Source organism: Danio rerio, chromosome 11 (genome assembly GCF_052040795.2).
Source record: "Danio rerio strain M-AB ecotype USA chromosome 11, GRCz13ab, whole genome shotgun sequence".
NCBI lineage: Eukaryota > Metazoa > Chordata > Actinopteri > Cypriniformes > Danionidae > Danio > Danio rerio.
In genome coordinates, this window is record NC_141031.1 from 25183968 (window position 1) to 25208414 (window position 24447).

The 24447-nt window shown below is 45.0% G+C and overlaps 2 long non-coding RNA genes across 2 annotated transcripts in view; one reads left to right on the top strand and one right to left on the bottom strand.

Moving 5' to 3' along the window:
• LOC147841783 (uncharacterized) overlaps nt 1–24447 on the bottom strand; it is a 751871-nt gene that overhangs the window by 346396 nt on the left and 381028 nt on the right. The gene's annotated exons all lie outside the window — the stretch shown is intronic.
• On the top strand, nt 4263–6003 carry LOC147841786 (uncharacterized). The gene is made up of 2 exons (XR_015502592.1): nt 4263–4309; nt 5201–6003. It is a non-coding gene; the product is annotated as an uncharacterized LOC147841786 (long non-coding RNA).

Here is a 24447-nt window from a genome sequence, read left to right on the forward strand (position 1 = left end):
ATTAGTACTCTTATTCAGTGCTTGGGTTTTATATGGGGTGTTTAATGAATAAAAGGTTTACAACCAGGGCCGGATTAACCAATGGGCCTTATGGGCACAGGCCCAGGGGCCCGTGCGCACCAGGGGCCCCTGCGAGGGGGGAGAAAAAAAGGCAATTTCGGAGTGTCTTTTGTAGGCTAATTGCAAATAGCGCATCTAGTTGGACTAAACTATTCAGGGTTTACGCCCATCGATGCCTGATTGATAGAGATAACATGAGTAAAGAGCAGTGTAATAATAAAGCCGCAGTGGCGCACCTTGTAAGGCACACGGCATCATCTTTTGACGCGATTAATCATAACATCGGTTCGAATCCACCATCAGCAGAACTCGTGCTACTTTTATTTCTCCCCATTACATATCAGATTGGAAATATATTTATTTTTAACAGGAAAGAAACATTTTTTTAAAATAATGCAAATGTGATATAAAGTCACAAGTGTCTCGTGGGTATTTAATAATGTTTAGCCTTATTATAGGCGCCTGCCGCGCCTCCCTCTCTTCAAAAACTCTATTGCTCAGACAACTGTATTTCCTCTGAGCAAAAAAAATCGCGATCACATATTAATATTATTATTATATTTAAATTGCCTTTCTTACTTTAACTAAACAGAATGCTGTAATTGGTCAAGTGCGGAAACGTCAGTTTTGTAATAACCCGTACTAAACTGAGCGGACTTCAGTGTAACGTTATATCTGTCATAGATCAAAAATGAGTGGACAAGTGGATTTAGCAAACGCGAGAGAAAGAGGAGAGGAGGCATCTTTATTGAGGCATTTTCCATACACACCTTCTTCAAACAGACCCGTGATCAGGAGAATGAGGGTACAGAAGAAGACGTTAACTTTAAATGATGAGTAGCTAGCATTAACCAGGCGGAGGAGGCTAACGGCAGCGCAGCGCGGACTGGATTCATCGGGTGAGAGACAGACAGAAAAGGAGAGAGAGAGAGAGAGAGAGAGAAAGGCCCAGAAGAGGAGAGAGAGGGGAGAGAAGAGGTATAGTGTCTGTGATTTCAGATACTTTTAGGTTTATAATCAAGTCTTCATCACGAGAAGAGTAGAGAAAATACAGGGAGAGGAGGAGAGAGACAGTAAATCAGTGTTAGTATTATGAAAGACTCAGATTCATAGAACTCAGATTCATAGAACTGTATACATACATATATATATATATATATATATATATATATATATATATATATATATATATATATATATATATATATATATATGTAGTTTTAGCTATGTAGTTTTATTAGTATTTTTATTTAATGCTTTGAAAAATAATTTAAATCTTTGCAGACTATAAATACATATGTACTATATATCATTTATTTAAATATGTGGGCAACAAATTATAGATTCATTTTATTTAAAAATTATTATATTATTCTTATTTTTTTAATTCAACTATAGGGGTGCGGCCAGGTAGGGGGCCTTACAAGATAATGTGCCCAGGGGCCCCTGAGTTCTTAATCCGGGCCTGTTTACAACCTGTGAAATTATGAACCCTTATTGTATACTGTATGTATTTTAAATCTGCAATTCAATATAAAATATATTTCCATACACTACTTACCTTATGTTTACTCGTCGATCTCACCAAAGCCATCAATGTCTCCATAACTCACTATCAACAAATAACTTTGCATGACATAGGCCTACCGTCAGGGTTCAATGCAGATTAAAACAGGCTCGCATCTTTACTGCTGTTGCACAGGGTGGCTAACTGTTGCATTTCAGTAAATGTATAGCTAATGCTTTATAGAAAAATCTAGTAATTTGGTCTTCAATCAATAAAAACTGCTGCTGTAGTTTACTCTGTTCTTAGTGTTCACGTATACACTAGTGTGTTAAAGTTCAGCTTCTTCCCTCTTTGTTCCCTGTAGTTAAAGGGTAAATACAGTATTTGTTCCCTCCTTGTTCCCTGTACTTACAGGGTAAATACCACATTTGAGGGTTGTAAATTAAAGTGAAGCTTTGTTCCTCTCTTGTTACCTCCTTGTTCCCTGTACTTACAGGGTAAATACCACATTTGAGGGTTGTAAATTAAAGTGAAGCTTTGTTCCTCTCTTGTTACCTCCTTGTTCCCTGTACTTACAGGGTAAATACCACATTTGAGGGTTGTAAATTAAAGTGAAGCTTTGTTCCTCTCTTGTTACCTCCTTGTTCCCTGTACTTACAGGGTAAATACCACATTTGAGGGTTGTAAATTAAAGTGAAGCTTTGTTCCTCTCTTGTTACCTCCTTGTTACCTGTACTTACAGGGTAAATACTACATTTGAGGGTTGTAAATTAAAGTGAAGCTTTGTTCCTCTCTTGTTACCTGTAGTTAAAGGGTAAATACAACATTTGTTCCCCCCTTGTTCCCTTTAGTTTACAATGTAAATCTTGAAGGCAGTGAAATAAATATACAAACACACAATATATTTCTTCTTTACTTTGTAACCTTTATTTTAATAAATAAGCATTTTAAAAGACTTCATATTAATCAAACATTGTCTTGTCTATCATTGCCTATACTCATTCATTTTCTCTTCGGCTTTGTCCTTTTGTTAATCTGGGGTCGCCACAGTGGAATAAACCACCATCTTATCCAGCATATGTTTTACGCAGTGGATGCCCTTCCAGCTGCAACCCATCTCTGGGAAACATCCATACACACTCACTCACACGCATTCACTACGGACAATTTAGTCTACCCAATTCACCTGTACCGCATGTCTTTGGACTGTGAGGGAAACCGGAGCACCCGGAGGAAACCCACGCGAACGCAGGGAGAACTCCATGCAGAAACCTTCTTGATGTGAGGAAACAGCACTACCTACTGTGCCACTGTGTTGCCACCCAGCTGCAACCCATCACTGGGAAACATCCATACATACTCATTCACACACATACACTACAGACAATTTTACCTTACCCAATGTCACCACATATTTTTGGACTTGTGGGAGCACCCGGAGGAAACCCACGCTAACATGGGGAGAACATGCAAACTCCACACAGAAATGCTAACTGACCCAGCCGAGGCTCGAACCAGCGACCTTCTTGCTGTGAGGCGATTGTGCTACCCACTGCACCTGCCTATACTCAAACAGCAAAATAACACATTATTTCCTTCCCCCTTTTTTTCTGGCATCTCTTGCTTGGCTTCCTCTTCTGCTCTTCTCAGCTTCCACTGAGGACTCTGATGGTGTGTGGCTGATGAAATCCCATGGGTCTTGCTGCTCTGCATTTATATAAAATATATAAACAGACAGAAAGGCTTTTAGTAAGCTATAGACATGTTTATTTTGCTGTTTAATGTGTGTGTAGTGGTTGTCCAACAATTTCACATACTAAACATTTACAGATACCATACAGACACTATACATTACTATCAAACAAAAGTACTATCATCAGATCATATGGGAGATTGTGATCATTTATAGTGATAATAATTAAAGCGCAGAGGGGATAAGGCATAAATAGTAGGCTACTGTGCTAAAGTCCTAGGCAAACGTTACTAGTAATTGGGTGTGGGGGGGGGGGGGGGGGGGTTGGGGGGGCTATTGATATATCAAACTGGCATGCTACAGAAAATATCAATTTACATTTCCAAACATTAATTTTGTCATTAACTTTGCTGTAATTAACGTATAAAGGGAGAAAATCGTCTGCACAGTCAGTATGACAACAGCCACAGAGATCTGACCTGCTCATCATCCAGTCTTTCTGGAATGACATGAAGAAACTAAATCCATAGGAACTTTGGCAACATTTCTAAGATGTGCAAAGTAAACGACAGTAAACATTGGTAAATATTCGCTGCTGGCCGTTTAGATTCGGCCATGAACTAACGTTAATGTTACGCTAAAAACAAATGAAACAAAATAAATATAATCTGGTTAATGCACAATTTCTAATCGTAACAATAGCCTTATTTACTGACAACGATTTACTCACATGTGTTACATGGTGACAAGACGGAGCAATTCCAAACGTCCCAAAAGTCTGAGCAAAACCTCGTGGCGTGCTGCTGCAGTTTGATTCGGATCTTTAGAAGCTTCTTGATTCACAACTCGTTTGAATCAACGAATCAGTAGGCGCGTACCTGAAGTGATACAATATCGCGAGATGGATTCAAATGCACACGGAGCTGTCTGTTGTTCTCGCGATGTTTTGATGTCACACTGATCGGTTTGTTGAAGACGAATCGATTCAACTCTCCGTCCTCCATTCCCAGAATTTCCTGTTCACGGCAGTACAAGGACGGCAGCGCGAGGTAAATAAAACAAGTATTTTTATGACGTTATGTACATAGAAGTGTTTGTTTAGGTTTTTGTTTATATCTGATGTTTGTACCTATTTTTAACAATTACACCCTTTTCACAACACTGTTATGACGCGTTTAACGATCATCAGGATCTAAAATCCTTGAGTTTTTTATATGATTTTTTTTGATAAAATAACATTTATTTGTATCTACGTATGCATTATATAATATGATTACATGTGCGAGGTGTTTCAAACAGTGTCTATGGTCATGAGTAAATTAGAAGTTATTCTCTCTTCTTGCTGGCGTTATCAGTTTCACACAATATTTTTATTTTTCTAATTGTCGAGACAACACCATCGTAAAGTTTTCATTTTATTTGAGCAAAGAAGATTGTAAAAAAAATGTGTTGTACTTTCCCATTCACTGTGCTGAAATGTAAAAAGGGTCCATAACAGTACATCAACCATATTATGTTATCTTTCACTTTATTTAGGACTAATGATGGGTTAAGACATGTACTTTAATCAAAAACTAACCTTAGGGGTAGTTAACCCAAACGTTACATTTACTTACCATTTAATGAGTGACACAGAATTTAAATATGTACACTGAACTGCAAATAATCTTTACTTCAAAGTCTATACTGCCTGCACATATATATAAGCCTTTTCCCCTCTGCGCTTTAATTATTATCACTATAAATGATCACAATCTCCCATATGATCTGATGATAGTACTTTTGTTTGATAGTAATGTATAGTGTCTGTATGGTATCTGTAAATGTTTAGTATGTGAAATTGTTGGACAACCACTACACACACATTAAACAGCAAAATAAACATGTCTATAGCTTACTAAAAGCCTTTCTGTCTGTTTATATATTTTATATAAATGCAGAGCAGCAAGACCCATGGGATTTCATCAGCCACACACCATCAGAGTCCTCAGTGGAAGCTGAGAAGAGCAGAAGAGGAAGCCAAGCAAGAGATGCCAGAAAAAAAGGGGGAAGGAAATAATGTGTTATTTTGCTGTTTGAGTATAGGCAGGCGCAGTGGGTAGCACAATCGCCTCACAGCAAGAAGGTCGCTGGTTCGAGCCTCGGCTGGGTCAGTTGGCATTTCTGTGTGGAGTTTGCATGTTCTCCCCATGTTAGCGTGGGTTTCCTCCGGGTGCTCCCACAAGTCCAAAAATATGTGGTGACATTGGGTAAGGTAAAATTGTCCGTAGTGTATGTGTGTGAATGAGTATGTATGGATGTTTCCCAGTGATGGGTTGCAGCTGGGTGGCAACACAGTGGCACAGTAGGTAGTGCTGTTTCCTCACATCAAGAAGGTTTCTGCATGGAGTTCTCCCTGCGTTCGCGTGGGTTTCCTCCGGGTGCTCCGGTTTCCCTCACAGTCCAAAGACATGCGGTACAGGTGAATTGGGTAGACTAAATTGTCCGTAGTGAATGCGTGTGAGTGAGTGTGTATGGATGTTTCCCAGAGATGGGTTGCAGCTGGAAGGGCATCCACTGCGTAAAACATATGCTGGATAAGATGGTGGTTTATTCCACTGTGGCGACCCCAGATTAACAAAAGGACAAAGCCGAAGAGAAAATGAATGAGTATAGGCAATGATAGACAAGACAATGTTTGATTAATATGAAGTCTTTTAAAATGCTTATTTATTAAAATAAAGGTTACAAAGTAAAGAAGAAATATATTGTGTGTTTGTATATTTATTTCACTGCCTTCAAGATTTACATTGTAAACTAAAGGGAACAAGGGGGGAACAAATGTTGTATTTACCCTTTAACTACAGGTAACAAGAGAGGAACAAAGCTTCACTTTAATTTACAACCCTCAAATGTAGTATTTACCCTGTAAGTACAGGGAACAAGGAGGTAACAAGAGAGGAACAAAGCTTCACTTTAATTTACAACCCTCAAATGTGGTATTTACCCTGTAAGTACAGGGAACAAGGAGGTAACAACAGAGGAACAAAGCTTCACTTTAATTTACAACCCTCAAATGTGGTATTTACCCTGTAAGTACAGGGAACAAGGAGGTAACAAGAGAGGAACAAAGCTTCACTTTAATTTACAACCCTCAAATGTGGTATTTACCCTGTAAGTACAGGGAACAAGGAGGTAACAAGAGAGGAACAAAGCTTCACTTTAATTTACAACCCTCAAATGTGGTATTTACCCTGTAAGTACAGGGAACAAGGAGGGAACAAATACTGTATTTACCCTTTAACTACAGGGAACAAAGAGGGAAGAAGCTGAACTTTAACACACTAGTGTATACGTGAACACTAAGAACAGAGTAAACTACAGCAGCAGTTTTTATTGATTGAAGACCAAATTACTAGATTTTTCTATAAAGCATTAGCTATACATTTACTGAAATGCAACAGTTAGCCACCCTGTGCAACAGCAGTAAAGATGCGAGCCTGTTTTAATCTGCATTGAACCCTGACGGTAGGCCTATGTCATGCAAAGTTATTTGTTGATAGTGAGTTATGGAGACATTGATGGCTTTGGTGAGATCGACGAGTAAACATAAGGTAAGTAGTGTATGGAAATATATTTTATATTGAATTGCAGATTTAAAATACATACAGTATACAATAAGGGTTCGTAATTTCACAGGTTGTAAACCTTTTATTCATTAAACACCCCATATAAAACCCAAGCACTGAATAAGAGTACTAATGTACTCACGCAGGTGCATATACAGTACATTTGCAGATAGCAATAGGTTGTCACCATTCTTGCATAATTCTTTATATGTATACAATACTTGAAGAAATGTACATCGTAAACTTAATATACTTCTTTGCGTGATGGATATCTTATTGTTACTCCCCTTTTACGCAAAAATTATGGTTTGTTCTTTTGCAATTTAAAGAAAAGTACAACGTTATTTCACTGTACTTACGCGGTACCTTTCATGCTGAATATCTGGATGCTACCCCCTTATTACCCGAGCATTACGGTTTGTTCCCTTATACCTACACATACGTTCATTATACTTACACAGTACGTACAGAAAAGTACACTGTAATTTCACTGTACTTACGCGGTACTTTGCGGGTTGTAAAAGAAAGCGTTACCCAATTTCTTGTGGTAGGGAAAAATTTTTGTTCAAACTGCTCACTGCGAGTCACTTTCACTTCTGACAGGTGAAAATTGAAAGGTATGGTTTACCCCCAAAATTTTGCTATTCATTTACTCATCCTCAGGGCATTGAAGATGTAGATAATTTATTTTTCAATAGGAGAAATAAATATCAATTTTTAAATAAAAAATATATATATTTTTGTTTTGTTTGTTTTTTGTTGTATATATGTGAAACCGTAGATCTTATGGCCCATTTCCACTGATTTGTACAGCATGGTACGATACGATTCGGTACAGGTCATCTTTATCAGGCTTGCGTTTCCACTGCCAAAAGATACAAAAGTTTTACACAACATTATTCCGGCTCAAGGAAAAGTCAAAGTAATGCTGTGAGAGTTGTTCACATATCATATGGGAAGCACTTCTCACAAATAAAAAGGATTTATACACATAAATAATTGTGTATAAATGTTAATTACTAACCTTTCTATGAACATGATTTAATTATAACTGCAGATCAATGAAAACGTCCATGTAATATAATGTCTGCAGTTATCTGTAATAAATAAATGAATAAATTAATGCAACATATATAAACATATATAACTCATACAGACACTTACAATCTCAAATATGTTACTAAATACAGAAAAATTACACACAGCATACATTTAGTCCTTATTTGGGTTCGAAATCAACTCACAACATATAGCCCACAGTCAGTGCAAACCTCTCATCTGTATCTTTAATCTTCACCGGCACATGTAACCTCTTGTTTAAAAACAATTCTGTCATTCCAAGCTCATAATTGTCCAAATGGTGATGATAACAGTTAAACATGGCAGTTTGTTCATGTTTTAGGTTGCTGAAAGAATCATTTGCTCCTTTGTTTATTTCTAGCTTCTCCTTTGTTTTTTCACACTTCACTTTTGCGTTTGTCATTTCTAAAAGGATTGGTTGTAAGAAGCACTTCAATAATCACTAGCACTTCATTTTCAGCTCAAGAAGTTTGTTATTTCAAATATAGATGCATGGTGAGTGATCGCAAGAAAGCAAAACCGTGCACGCTTTAGACAACCTTGTAAACAACTATGGTGCACAGTGTAGATTGTGCTCTTCTTCTTGGCTTTGTAGATATTCATCAAGACGACGATAAGGTTTGTTTGAGCTCGGGTCGACCTGAACTTGTTATTAAATGTATATATAATTATGGTGTAATGTCTTGGCTGTCTTTAACGTCTAGCTCCACCTTTTGGTACCCTTTTGCCGTACTAGGTACCCTTCCGAAAGTGTACCCAAATGTGATACGGTACAGTTTTTGGTACCTTTTGACAGTGGAAATAGCAATAAAAGTGTACTGAACCGTACCATTTAGTGGAAACAGACCATTAGCGATTTAATGGTCAACGGCACTTTAAGGTATTTGTGGCACCTTAAAAGGTAAAACAACAGGTCTGTTCAAGAAACTCAATATTACCTTCAAAATATAGTTTCAGTCAAAGATCCTGAGTGCATTCACTACCTTCTGGATCATGATCTTCCTGATGCACAATGACAGGAAAAGGAGGGATGGGAAGTTAGAGTAAATCAACTTAAATTTATTATTTTTTTAATGAACTGTCCTCTTAAGAAGTGATAAAAGAAAAAAATAATCTCAATCCAGAAACAGTAGCACTAAAAGATTTTTTCAGAAATGTTTTGTGAAGCTGCCCTCACCAATTCTATCTGAGCTTCTAGTGTCAACACATATTTACATCATTCCTTTACCAAATGGAGTGTGAATCGTGATGGAAAGTCTTCACACAGATAGACTGATTGAAAGATGAGAGGAGAATGTGTTCGTCAAAAACATCCTTACACTTTTCCAAACCTTAAAGTGAATCTGAGGTTCTTTCTGTTTCAAAACTCTTTTGGTTTATGCTGTCATTGTGTCAGTCATTCGTTCCTAGCGAAGCTTTGTAATAACTTCCTTTTGGATCAAAAAGGGCAGCATCAGAGAGCTGTGTGACTGCAATCTGCACTGAGCTCAGCTCCACTGCTCTCGATAACAGTAGAAAGCAAGAATGAGGATTTGCAAATGTGTCAGACGCATCTTTTAAAAGTATCAACTCCTAATCTTTTCAGCTGTTCATTTAGCAACATTCTCCAGTTTCGACTAATCCTTCAAATATTACATGTTTTAGGAATTTTAGAATAAAGCAAAGATCTCTAGTACTGTATATCTGCAGCAAATCAATGTGTGGTAAATATCTCTAATTTATTGCACAATAAAAAAAGAATGAATAAAAGTTAAATGTGTGTGTATATATATATATATATATATATATATATATATATATATATATATATATATATATATATATATATATATATATATATGGGTGATGGTGGCGCAGTGCCACCTCGCCTCACAGCAAGAAGGTTGCCCTTCGAGCCCTAGCTGGGTCAGTTGGAATTTCTGTGTGAAGTATGCATGTTCTCTCCATGTTTGCGTGAATTTCCCCCACAGTCCAAAGACATGTGCTGTACATAAGCTAAATTTCCTGTAGTTTATGTCCTGGTTCTCCAGATTGTGGGTGAGAATTGGGCTAACAACTCACCTCATAAAAGTAGATGTTATGAAACACTAATATGGTGTTGCTAAATATCAACTTCAGTATAAATGGCCCTGGGAGTAAGTACGTATATATGAAGAGCTCAGATGCAAAAGCCGCTAAACGCCACTTCCGACAAAAATGAGATAAGGGCATTGAGTGAATGCTTTAGGCATGTACTACACCATCAACAAATAGATTTGCTATAAATCATCCAAATCGCAGCGTCAGTGCATTCAGAAATAACAGTTTGTTGCCAAAAGCCGCATAACGCCATTTGCTTTTGACAGCAAAAGCCCCTATATCCTGAGAACCAATCAGAAGCGCGAAATGAATCATATGTTTTCAATGCAGCAGCGCGCTGATACGCTGGCTATTATGCGGATACATATTCCGCTTTCGATTTTCAAAGATGTAGTTTGATTAACTGGATGAGCCTGTCTGACTGTCAGTGAATGGCAAATGAAAATGTTCCTTACCTCAAAACTCTGTGCATTTTAAGAAAAAGAAAACACAATGTGCAGTCGGAAGTGTAACATGCATTCATAACGGGGTTTTGCTCTACTTTGAATGAGTCTGATTTACTATACAATAAACGGCAACTCCATTTTATGAAGACAGAGTTAAGATACCATTTTTTTTATCCCACTTGGATTCTATGAGGATAAACACGGGACCAAGACCTTAAGTATTGTGAGAGTGAATGAATGACAGCTTCTAAAATTGTCTGAGAGGCATCCTCTTTTTGCCCTGTAGGCCTACTTTGTGTTTATTTGCTAATTTAAGCTTTTTTTTTTAGAAGATACATATAATGTATAAACTATACATTGTTTGTATTACTTCATATTACCTACACATCTGATAAGCTTTTTAAATTAATGGACAATGCACAGATATTGTTGTTTCACAATGTTTTTCACAATCGTTTCACTACATTATTTGAATCTACCAAGCTTAGTTTGCAATGTTTGCATTACTTATATTACAAATAAATCACAAATATCAGAAATGACAACAGATTGTTCAGATTTAATTCATGTCAGTTTAAGTGCTATTGATTAATGCACTTACTTGACAGATTTCATTCATTCATTTTCTTTCTTCTTTTCCCCTGGTTTATCACAGCAGAATGAACCGCCACTTACTTGACAGATTGGTATATTTTAAATTGTAGGTGGTTTGTGTAATGTGTTTTATGTTTGATAAAATAATTTCTAATGGCATCTTCATTTTCAACTAATTACACTGTCTTGTTCCAATAGGTGGATTTAGAGGGTTTTGCATAAAAAGCAGATGTGGATTTAGCTGGTTTTGACGCAAAAGAAAATTTACATTGTTAAAAAAGAAAGAATTGTTTTAAGTGAAATCTTCAAAAAAAAAAAAAAAAAAAAAGGTGTTTTATTTACTAGCTAATAACCTTATCATTAAATATAAAATTAAACTTTTGAACCTAATCAGAGGAGCCTGATAGAAAATTCTAATTTACAAAAAAATAGATAAATAAAATAAAATAAGAGGTCTGATGGATTTAGAGGTTTTTGCATCTGAAATCTTCATACATTATTTTAATATAAACAAATCCATTTAAGCTATACTGGCAACTTGCATTGCTCTGTCATCCCAAATGAACATGTATCCAAAAAATAAAAAAATAAAAATTGTATTCATAAAGCCTGTAGTGCCTGTCAAATGAAGTCCAAATCCTCCAGTAAGTAGTACATCAAACCATCTCCCATGAAATTAAATAAGTGTGAAGAAATAAGTGTGTTTAAAAAAAAAAAAAAAAATATATATATATATATATATATATATATATATATATATATATATATATATATATATATATATATATATATATAAATATATATATATATATACATATAAAAGCAAAAAGAAGCTTGTAATTTTTAAGTTTCTTGGTTTCGGTGTTTTCATTCCTCAATTGAAACAGGATTTTTGGGTGTAACTAACCTTATAATAAACTAAAACAAAAATAGCCAGTTGGCACTGCTTACATAAGCAGATTTGTTCAGGGATTCCCAGGGGACTGTAAGTAGATATGTGTTAGGAAAAAAAAAAAAACATCACGAAAGGTACTTTAAAAATGAAGAAACAAGACACCAAAAATGCATTCTCTTTTATTATCCTTTCTGGCGCATTAATACATTTAGTTTTATTTGGATATAAAATATTTGGTTTTAGAAAATAGTTGATGATACTAGATTGGTCCCTCTTTTGTCTTCAGAAAATTTGTTGTGGTAAAAATTCAACAAGGTTCTGGGGATATTATTCCTCTGAGAGTGTGATTCATATTTTCAGCATAGCAGCAAAAATCCTTACGTGACCCAGCCATTCCAGCACATCCCAAAGGTGCACTACTGGATTGAGATCTGGTGACTAGAGGCCAATTGATTAAAGTGAACTCATTGTCATGAAGAAATCAGTTTCATTAGGATTTTAAGACATGCTGCATTATGATGATGATATGGGTACACTGAGATCATTAAGGGACAGACATGGTCAGCAACAATACTTTAGGTTGACTCTAAACCATGCTCAATTTGGGTCCCAAAATGTGCCAAGAAAACATCCCCTACACCATTACACCACCAATGGTTCTTCAATGAATCATTGATAAAAGGCAAGATTGATCCATGCTTTCATGTTGTTTATGCCAAATTCTTATCCTAAAGGAATGTCACAGACTCAGCTGAATCAAGTATCCTCAGATCAGATTTTTGTTGTGCATGTTTGGTGAGTTTCAGTTTACTGGTTGTAACTAAGAGGAGTGTGTCTGATGTGATTTTCTGTTGTTGTAGCTGATCTTCATCATGTTTTCATGTGTTGTAAGATCAGAAATGCTATAGCTGTATATTGATTAATTTTCCTTCGGCTTAATCCCTTGTTTATCAAGGGTCACCTAAGTAGAATGAACCAACAACTATATATTTTCACTATATATTTTACGCAGCAGATGCCCTTCCAGCCCCAACCCATTACCCACACCCATAGACTCTCGCACTCCTACTCTACAGCCAATTTAGTTTATTCAATTCACTTATAGCACATTTCTTTGGACTGTAGGGGAAACCGGAGCACCCAGAGAAAACCTACATGAACACAGGGAGAACATGCAAACTCCACACAGAAATGTGTTGCTGGATATCCTTCTCTAAATTATTTTAATAGTTTTATGTAAATCGTAGAGATGGTTTACTGAGAATTTTCCAGTAGATCAACAGTTTCTGAAAAAGTCAGAACAGTTTATCTGAAACCAACAACCATACCACACTCAAAGTCAGTTATATAATCTCTTTCCCAAATCGGATGCTCGGTTTTAACTTAAGCAAATATTCTTGACTACGTCAACATGCTTAAATGGATTGAGTTACTGCCAAGTTGACTGGTTGACATTTGGACAATACTGACTGACTTTTACAAGAACAACTAAAAATGTGTAGCATTGTTTGATAGAATCCTATTGAGCATATAATAAAATTATTGTCAGCACAATATTTCTGCAACTGACACATTTCAACCATTAACCTGATTGAAAACGTTCGAGGTTACTAAAGTAACCCTTCGTTCCCCGAGGAGGGGAACGGAAGCACTATAAGTGGATTTGATTGTAAAATCCACGCATTGGGAGGTTCGGTTCAGAAGCTACTCGTCTGAAAGAGTATTGAACGGGCCAATTAAGAATGAATTGGCAGCGCAAGCCTGCGCAGGTGAGCGGCATAAGCAATCAACTGAGTACATAAGCTCACCTGGCGCCAGCAGACGCTATCCTTTTTAAGCTGAAGAGACTTTCAACAGCTAAGGGACAGTCATTATGGCGACGGAGTATAGTGCTTCCGTTCCCCTCCTCGGGGAACGAAGGGTTACTTTAGTAACCTCGAACGTTCCCCTTCGGGGGGAACTTCAGCACTATAAGTGGATTTGATTGTAAAATCCACGCATTGGGAGCCCATTGAAAGCGCCATAATGACTGCACCTTACCAACACCCCCGATGAGGAGATAGTCAAGCAAGCGTGACGCACCCACATCATGGGGGGCGCGGTCCTCCAACGTGTCCCTGGCCCTAATTTATCCTACTTCAACAGAAGTTTTACGGATTTATATATATTTTTTGGGAAGTCGTGAGCATCTAGATAATTCTAGGAAAATACGACAGTACGTTGGGAAGCATGCAATCCCGATAGGGAGGACGCTGCGGAGGCCATCCGTTACCCAAGGGGGGATAGATGGCAGAATTTACATATGGACTAGCCCTAAAAAGGGGGAGTACGCATAGCAAAAGAGTGGTTAGCGGGGAGGGAAGACACGGGTCCGCCCAGGGGGGGGACTTAACCGTGGCGGAATAAGCATATGGGATCGCCTAGTGGGGATCACGCATAGCAGGCACCTTTACCCAAAACGCGGGCTGACCAGCGGGCAGACCTACAGCGTAGTGGGCCAGCAAGTGACTCCTCCGCTGAGTCAGTGCTGGGGGCCACGGAGGAATCTGCAGGGCTCACCTGACGGGGAACTTTACTGACAGATAAAAAGGCGCACGTATCTCCGTGTTAGGGAAAATGGCGCAGCAAGCGTGTTTCAACACCCTACCGAATTGTTTCCTCAATCACCAAGGGTTACCTAATACCCTTGAGGAAACCGGCTCCACTCGCAGATTGTAAAACCTTGCAAATGTGTCGGGTGTCACCCAGCCCGCAGCTCTACAGATGTCTGTTAGAGGGGCGCCGCGTGCGCGCGCTCGAGAGGATGCGAAGCTCCGAGTGGAGTGCGCACGCGCTCTCGGGGGACGCGGCTCACGGCTCTGATAGTGAAAGAAAGGCATCCACAATCTAGTGGGAACTTATTTCGGTACGGCACTTCCCTGCTGCCGACCGCTATAACAGACGAAGAGGTGCTCAGATGATCTAAACTCTGAGTGCGGTCCGGATAATACGCAAAACGCGAACTGGATAATAAGAAGGGCTGGGTCTGCCTCCTCCGAGGGCAGCGCTTGCAGGCTCACTACCTCGTATTAAACGGAGTGGTAGGAACCTTGGGCACATATCGCGGGCGGGGTCTCAGGACGTGAGAGAAGCCAGCCCAATTACAGGCACGAGTCACTGACCGAAAAATGCCTCCGGGTCCCCGACCCTCTAATCGATATCAACGCGACCAGCAGAGCTGTCTTCAGGGACAGAAAGATACTGAGTCGAGGATCGAAGGGATCTGACGCGGCTTGTGTAGTGAGGGCGAGATCCTAAGAGGGCATGAGAGGGGGCGGGGTGGATTAATTCGCTTAACGCCCCTGAGGAACCGGATGATGAGGTTATGCGTTCCCACGGTGCTGCCAGCCACCGCGTTATGAGAGCGGAGATGGCAGCCACGTAACCTTGAGTGTGGAGGGCGACAGCCTGCTCTCCAACTTCTCTCGGCGTAAAGAAAGCACAACGCTGATCTGGCAAATTACGGAGGTCTTCTCAGCGAGAGACACACCATTCAGTGAATAGACTCCACGTCAGGGCATAGGCGCGCTCGGGGAGGGGGCTCTAGCCCGAGTGACGGTATTAGCCACCGCAATCGGAGGTTACCTAAGTCCTCCTCGCGTCTAAAAATCTCTTCAAAGATCGGCGAGGGTGCCAGGTGGTGCCCTGTCCCTGAGAGAGTAGGTGCTCTCTCGAAGGGACTGCCAGGGGAGGGCTTTCGCGAGGGAGAGCTCTGACATCCAGGTCCGGTTGAGCCAGAGGGGCGCAACCAGCAACCTGTTTCTCGTCCTCCCTGACCTTGCACAGTAACTGCGCGAGCAGGCTCACTGGGGGAAACGCGTATTTGCGCGTGCCCCGAGGCCAGCTGTAAGCCAGTGCATCCGTGCCGAGAGCACTCGGTCAGGGAAAGAACAACTGGCAATGAGCGATCTCGGGGGAAGCAACAGATCGATCTGGGCTTCCCCGAATCGCGCCCATATCAGCTGAACAGACTCGGGGTGGAGTCTCCATTCTCCAGGACGCAAGGCTGCCGTGAGAGCGCATCGGCTGCACTGTTGAGCTTGCCTGAATATGAATGGCGTGCAGCGATTTCAGCCGCGGATGACTCCAGAGGAGCAGACGGCGGGCGAGCTGAGACATGCGGCGAGAGCGCATACCCCCTATACGGCTGATATACGCCACCGCCGCCGTACTGTCCGTCCTGACCAGCACGTGTTGCCGCTCCAGCACCGGAAAAAAACGGTGGAGAGCGAGGAACACTGCCAACAGCTCCAGGCGATATGCCAATGCAACTGGGTACCTTTCCACAGGTCCGCAGCCGCATGCCCGCAACGCACAGCCCCCAGCCCGTGTTGGAAGTGTCTGCTGAAATGACAACAAGACTGGACGCCTGTTCTAGAGACACCCAGGCCTGTAGGAACGAGGGGTCGCTCCAAGGGCTGAGGGCGCGGCGACACAGCGCAGTAACAGAGACTCGGTGTGCGCGCGCGTGCCATGCGCGTCTGGGGACTCGATCGTGAAGCCAGTGCTGAAGTGGTCTCATATAGAATAATCCGAGCGGCATGAAGCGGCTGCGGATGCCATATGCCCCAGGAGCCTCTGAAATAGTTTCAGTGGGACCACTATTTTACTGTCGAGCTCTCTCAGACAGTACAGCATCAGCTGAGCGCGCTCTCCGGAGAGGCACGCTGCCATGGTGACCGAGTCCAGCTCCAGCCTGAGAGAAGAGATCCTCTGCACGGGGGCGAGTTTGCTCTTTTCTCGGTTGACCTGAAACCCCCACAGGTGGAAGTGCCAGAGCACTTTGTCTCTGTGCATAATCAACTGCTCCGAGAGAGGGCAAAAATCAGCCAGTCGTAAAGAAATTGAGTATGCAGATGCCCGCGAGCCGAAGGGGCGCTGAGGCACCCTCCGCGGGCTTGGTGAGGACCTGCGGAGACAGAGAGAGCCCGAAGGGGAGGGCTTTGTATTGCCAAGCTCGACCTTCAAACGCAAACCGCAGAAACTGTCGGTGGCGAGGAAGAGTGGAGACATGGAAATACGCGTCCATCAGGTCTTATGCTGCAGACCAACCCAGAGGACGAACGCACCGGAGGATGCGCTTCTGCGTGAGCATTCTGAACGGCAGCTTGTGCAGGCAGCGGTTCAAAACGCGCAGATCTAGGATTGGCCGTGACCCACCGCTCTTTTTGGGCACGATGAAGCGTGGGCTGTAAAACCCGCTCTCCATCTCGGCTGGAGGGAGCGGCTCGATTGCATCCTTCGCCAGGAGGACAGCAATCTCCTCTCGCAAGACAGGGGCGGACAGGGGGCTGACCCTGGTGAATACACACCCGTGACTTGGGGGGCCGTTTCGCGAACTGAATCGCATAGCCGAGTCTGATTGTGCGTATGAGCCACCGCGAAGAGCTGGCCCGCGCTAACCAGGCAGGCAGAACTCTCGCTAATGGACTCATCGCTACAATCGCTGACGTACCAGCAGTGGGGCAGCGCGGAGTGGGTGTGCTGATCCGGGAAGCTCGCGGGTCCCACGGAAAAGCTGGAGGTGAGATATTTGCTCTCACTCCAAACCCGAGCTCCGGAGGGGAGGCTCGAGGGGTGGGAGAAAGGAGACCGTCCTCCCAGCGCTCGTGAGCCACTGGCGAAACGCACCGAATCTGCAAGCTAGAAAGCATAGCGTCCCAGACTGGCAGATTTCGGGCTGTCACATCTGGGGAAGTGAAAAGTGCCCTTTCATAATGTTTTCATGGCAGTAAAAAGTGCCGTTGGAAATGGGGCCCCGCCCTCCAGCGGGGAAAGAGCAAGTTCCCTCTTCTCCAGATGGCCTGTCCCAGGGGCGCTTCGCGGTCCGTTGCCGGACTTAGCGGCGTTCTGGGCAGGGGGGCTGCCTGCTTCCGAGGTGCCCGACGCGCTCGCTTCGCCGGAGGCGTGTGCGGGGGCGGAGCAGCTCTCGTAGGCGGGCGCCTTCGGCGAGGAGCAGGTATGAATGGCACGGCGGGCGGAGCGGGCTACGGACCGCCGATAAGACATCACCCACCAACTGCTCTCTCACCGCCTTGAATTCCTGGGTGAATTCACAGACAGTGTCGCCGAACCTGGCTGGGGATATGGGGAAGTCAAGAAAGCGGACTTTGTCGACTTTGCGCATATCAGCCAGGGGTGGCGCTCCTGGACCACTAATGTGGACATCGTCCTCCCCAACGCACACGCAGCGGACTCAGTAGTCCGAAGAGCTAAGTCGGCGGCGGTGCGAAGCTCGTAAGCCTGGGTTGGACCCACCCTCGTGCTGCTCGGCCAGCGCCTGCGCTTGGTAGCGCTGGTAGGTGGCTATCGCATGCAAGGCGGAAGCAGCCTGGCCCGCAGCTATGTAAGCTCTAGCTCCGAGGGAGGTAGATAACTTACAGGCTTTGGATGGGAGACGAGGCGGACCCCGCCAAGAAGAGGCGCCGCGCGGATTTACCGCCATCGCGCACTCAACCTGAGGAATCGCCACATACCCCCTGGCTGTTTCACCGTCAAGAGTGGTTAGGGTGGAGGAACACGCAGCACGAGCAGAAAAAAGTGCTTTACAAGACCGCGTGAGCCTACTGTGCACCTCCGGGAAGAAGGGAACGCCCCTCTAGTCGGTCCGGCCGCGGAGCTGGGGGATAAACCATCTCCAACCCACGGCCGAAGCAGCCCGGGAAAGCACGGCTAACATGTCCGTTTCAGGATCCGTAGTGACAGCGCTCACCAGCCCGAAGGGGCGAGCGGGTCTGGATCATCATCGGACAATGAAAGCCCACCCTCCGATGCCGCGGTGGACATCTGGTCTCCGGTGTCATCGGGCGTAAGGGCTACCATCTGTTAGACGGATCGCTTCCCCCGCCCGAAGCTTGGATGGAGCGCTTAGAGGAGCGGGAGGTCCGCGGGCCCGTGGGCGACGGATTATCTCTCGCTGAAACCCTCAGATCTGCCCGAGTGCCCGCTGCAGAGCAGGGGACAACTGGGGTGGTTCACCCTTTTGCAAAGGCTAACCGCGATCTTGCGCAACAGTCATGGCATCGCAATGACGACATGAACTGCCCGCGAGCAGCGCATTAACATGCTGGACCCCCAGACATGCAACGCAGTGTCCGCGCCCATCATCCGATGACAGGAAACCACCGCATCCAGAAACGCACAGTCGGAGCGCCGTCCTGATAAGGACGTGCTGCACGACTGTGTTGCTCTTTCTGTGAAGTTTGCAACTTTATACGCACCGCTCTGGAGGACCGGACCCAAAGAACGCCAGGCAAGGGAGAAACCCAGCTCGACCGTCTGCCACTGCGTGTACACACTCTGGACCGGGAGAATGCTCTCGTTCGCTCAGAATCGCTGGTCACAGCAGGAGGAACCCTCATCGACTCGATCAGAAAGTCTCTGAAGCGAAAAGGATAGCGTCTGCTGGCGCCAGGTGAGCTTATATACTCAGTTGATTGCTTATGCCGCTCACCTGCGCAGGCTTGCGCTGCCAATTCATTCTTAATTGGCCCGTTCAATACTCTTTCAGACGAGTAGCTTCTGAACCGAACCTCCCAATGCGTGGATTTTACAATCAAATCCACTTATAGTGCTGAAGTTCCCCCCGAAGGGGAACTACAGTTAAATTCAATTTAATTCAACTTTATTTCAACAGCGCTTTTACAATGTAGATTGTCAAAGCAGCTTTACGTAGAAGATTATAGTAAATTGAAACAGTGTCAGTTCAGTTTTCAGAGTTAAAGTTAAGTTTACCTCAGTTTAGTGTGGTTTAATATTCACTGCTCAGAGTTCAAATATTGAAGAGCAAATCCATTGATGCGCAGCTACACAGGTCCCGAACCATGCAAGCCAGTGGCGACAGCGGCAAGAAAAAAAAAAAGAAAGTGAAAGAATTAAAAAACCTTAAGAGAAATCAGGCTCAGTTGGGCACAACCATTTCTCCTATGGCCAAACGTCTTGTGTAAAGATGCAGTCCAGTCGTCGGAGGCTGGAGAGCACTGGACATCCATCGTGGAGAAGCTGCAGGTGGGAGAGGTCACGGGCTGGTGTGTCCCTTCAGGATCAATGCAAGGACTCGTCCGTCACTGGGGACTTACAAGGATCAGTCTCATGCTCTCCACTCCTCCATGACCACCACAGCAGCTGCTCAGGATATGGCCTGGTCCAGGTTTATGGAAACCTCTGGAATAGTAAAAATAAAAACGCTAACATAAGCGCAGATGCTGTTCAAATTATAACGTTTACCTGATTAATTATAAAGTTTACCTGGTACAAGTTGCCCTAAATAATGCAGACTAACAATGCCTAGGATTTGGATTTCAACAGCATTTGTGTTTTATGTGTATGGGAATGCAAAGAGATTTGTTGTTAATCTAGTTTTAAACTGGCAGAGTGTATCTGCTTCCCGTACTTTGTTAGAAAGGCTGTTCCAGAGTTTAGGTGCCAGATATTTGAAAGATCTACCGCCTACAGTTGATTTTGATATTTTAGGAAGGAGAGCATATTATACACCAGAAGCTCCCTCATATACTGGAGAACGAAGCCATTGAGGGCTTTGTAGGTAGTCAATAAGATTTTTAAATGTATACAATATTTAATAGGGAGCCAATGCAATGATGAAAGAACTGGAGTAATATGATCATATTTCTTTGTTCTAGAAAGCACTTTAGCAGCTGCATTTTTAACTAGCCAAAGTTTATTAATTAGGTCAGCAGGGAAACCTCCTTTTAACGCATAACAATAATCTAATCAGGAGATCATGAAATCATGAATAAGCTTTTCCGCATCAGACATTGATAGCATATGTCGAAGTTTGGCAACAATTCGAAGATAAAAAAAAATGCAGTTTTACAGATGCTTGAAATCTGTCCTTCAAATGGCAGGTTGCTATCAAAAAATCATCCCCAAATTTTTTGAGTGAAGATAAGGACTGAACTAAGAATCCATCAAGGGTTAAACAGTGTTCTAGGTTTTTGCGTGTGAGGTTGTTGGGTCCAAAAAGCAAGACCTCAGTTTTGTCTGAATTTAGTAATAAGAAGTTATTAGTCATCCAATTTTTAATATCAGCTAAACAATCTGTTAATTTCGTAAATTCTTACAAGTTATCAGTTTGGGAGGAGATATAAAGTTCCCCTTCGGTTGGGGAACTTCAGTGCCATGAATGGGAGGATTCGGATCAGAAGCCGCTTATCTGGAGAGTATTGAACGGGCCAATGAATGAAATTAATTGGCAGCGTAAGCTTGCGCAGGTGTGCGACATCTGCAATTATCTCAGCATATAAGCACACCTGAAGCCAGCAGACGCCATCCTTTTCGCTTCAGATCCTTTCTGAGTGAGTCGATGAGGGTTCCTCTTGCTGATCAGCACTTCAGAGCGAACGAGTGTGTCTCCCGGTCCAGAGTGGGTCTTCGCGGTGGCAGACGGTCGAGCTGGGTTACTCCCTTGCCTGCGGTTCTTTGGGTCCGGTCCTCCAGAGCGGTGCGTATAGTTGCAACTTTCCTAAAAGAGCAACACAGTCGTGCAGCACGTCCTTTTCAGGATGGCGCTCCGACTGTGCGTTTCTGGATGCGGGGGTTTCCTGTCTCCGGATGATGGACACGATCACTGCATTGCATGTTTGGGGGTCCAGCATGTTAATGCGGTGCTCGCGGGCGGTTCATGTCGTCATTGCGATGCCATGACCGTTGCGCAGCTAAGATCGCGGCTAACTTTCGCAAGAGAGCGAGCCACCCCAGTTGCCTCCTGTTCTAAAAAAGCAGCGGGCGCTCGGGCAGATCTGAGGGTTTCAGCGGGAGCTAATCCGCCGCCCACGGGCTCGCGGACCTCTCGCTCCTCACGGCGCTCCATCCAAGCTTCGGGTGGTGAGAGTGATCCGTCTAACCAGATGGTAGCTCTCACACTCGCTGACACCGGAGATCAGATGTCCTCCGCGGCATCGGAGGGTGGGCTTTCACTGTCCGACGAAGATCCGGACCCGCTCGCCCCCTCCGGGCAGGTGAGCGCTGTCAAATCGGATCCTGAAGCGGACATGTTAGCCGTGCTTTCCCGGGCTGCTTCGGCCGTGGGGTTGGAGATGGTTTATCCCCCAGCTCCGCGGCCGGACCGACTAGATGGGTGCTACGTAGAGGACCAGAAGGCGAAGCCTTCGAAGCCTCTCGTCCCCTTCTTCCCGGAAGTGCACAGTAGGCTCACGCAGTCCTGGAGGGCACCTTTCTCTGCCCGTGCTGCGAGTGCCTCCGCCCTCACCGCCCTTGACGGCGGAGCTGCCAGGGGGTATGAGGCGATCCCGTCAGTGGAGCGCGCTATCGCAGTCAACCTTTGTTCGCGCGGCGCCTCTACGTGGCGGGGTTTGCCCCGCCTCCCGTCCAAAGCCTGTAGGTTGTCTGCCTCCCTCGGAGCCAGAGCTTATAAGGCTGCGGGCCAGGCTGCTTCTGCTTTGCACGCGATGGCCACCTACCAGCGCTACCAAGCGCAGGCGCTGGCCGAGCTGCACGAGGGCGGGTCCAACCCAAGCTTATTACATGAGCTGCGCACCGCGACCGACTATGCTCTTCGGACTACTAAGTCCGCCGCGTGTGCGCTGGGGAGGACGATGTCCACACTTGTGGTTCAGGAACGCCACCTCTGGCTAAACCTGGCCGATATGCGCGACGTTGACAAAGTTCGCTTTCTTGACTCGCCCATATCCCAGGCTGGCCTGTTCGGCGACACCGTCGGTGAATTCACCCAGGAATTCAAGGCGGTGAAAGAGCAGTCGGATGCGATGGGCAATGTCATCTATCGGCGTGGCCGTAAGCCCGCTCCGCCCGCCGAGCCATCCACCTCCGCTGTTCCTCGCCGAGGGCGCCCGCCAACGAGTGCTGCCCCGCCCCCGCCTGCGCCTCCGGCCAAGCGGGCGCGGCGTTCACCTCGAAAGCAGGCAGCCCCTCCTGCCCAGGGCGCCGTTAAGTCCGGTAAACGGACCGCGAAGCGTCCCTGAGACAGGCCATCCGGAGAAGAGGAAACTTGCTCTTTCCCCGCTGGAGGGCGGGGCCCCGATAACAACGGTACTTTTCAGTGCCACCAAAACATCAGTAAAAGAGCACTTTTTCCCTTCCCCGGATGTGACTGCACGAGTTCTGCCAGTCCGGGACGCGCTGCCTTCCGGCTCGCAGACTCTACGTGCTTCGCCAGTGGCTCACGAGCGCTGGGGGGACGGTCTCCCTTCCCTCAGCCCTCCAGCCCCCTCTCCGGAGTCAGGGTGCGGAGCCAGAGCGAATCGCTCTCCTCCAGCTTTTCCGCGGGACCCTCGTGCTTCCCGGATCAGCACACCCACTCCGCGCTGCCCCACCGCTGGTATGTCAGCGATTGTAGCGATGACTCCATTAGCGAGGGCTCTGCCTGCCTGGTTAGCGCGGGCCAGCCCCTCGCGGTGGCTCATACGCACAATCAGACTCGGTTACGCGATTCAGTTCGCGAAACGGCCCCCCAAGTTTACGGGCGTGTATTTCTCCAGGGTCAACCCCCTGTCCGCCCCTGTCTTGCGAGAGGAGATTGCTGCCCTCCTGGCGAAGGGTGCAATCGAGCCGGTTCCTCCAGCCGAGATGGAGAGTGGGTTTTACAGCCCATACTTCATCGTACCCAAAAAGAGCGGTGAGTCACGGCCAATCCTAGATCTGCGCGTTTTGAACCGCTGTCTGCACAAGCTGCCGTTCAGAATGCTCACGCAGAGGCGCATTCTCCAATGCGTTCGTCCTCTGGATTGGTTTGCAGCCATAGACCTGAAGGACGCGTATTTCCATGTCTCCATTCTTCCACGCCACCGCCAATTTCTGCGGTTTGCGTTCGAGGGTCGAGCGTGGCAGTACAAGGTCCTCCCCTTCGGGCTCTCTCTGTCTCCGCGGGTCTTCACCAAACTCGCGGAGGGTGCCCTAGCGCCCCTTCGGCTCGCGGGCATTCGCATACTCAGTTATCTCGACGACTGGCTGATTTTAGCCCACTCGCGGGAGCAATTGATTATGCACAGGGACGAGGTGCTTCGGCATCTCCGCCTACTGGGGCTTCAGGTCAACCGAGAAAAGAGCAAACTCGCCCCCGTGCAGAGGATTTCTTTTCTCGGGATGGAGCTGGACTCGATCACCATGGTAGCGCACCTCTCCGAGGAACGCGCTCGCCTGTTGCTGAACTGTCTGAGGGAGCTCGACAGCAAACTAGTGGTCCCACTGAAGTTCTTTCAGAGGCTCCTGGGGCATATGGCATCCGCAGCCGCCGTCACGCCGCTCGGGTTGCTCCATATGAGACCACTTCAGCACTGGCTTCACGATCGGGTCCCCAGACGCGCATGGCACGCGGGCACACACCGGGTCTCGGTTACTGCGCTGTGTCGCCGCGCCCTCAGCCCTTGGAACGACCCCTCGTTCCTACAGGCCGGTGTGCCTCTAGGACAGGCGTCCAGCCATGTTGTTGTTTCAACAGACGCTTCCAA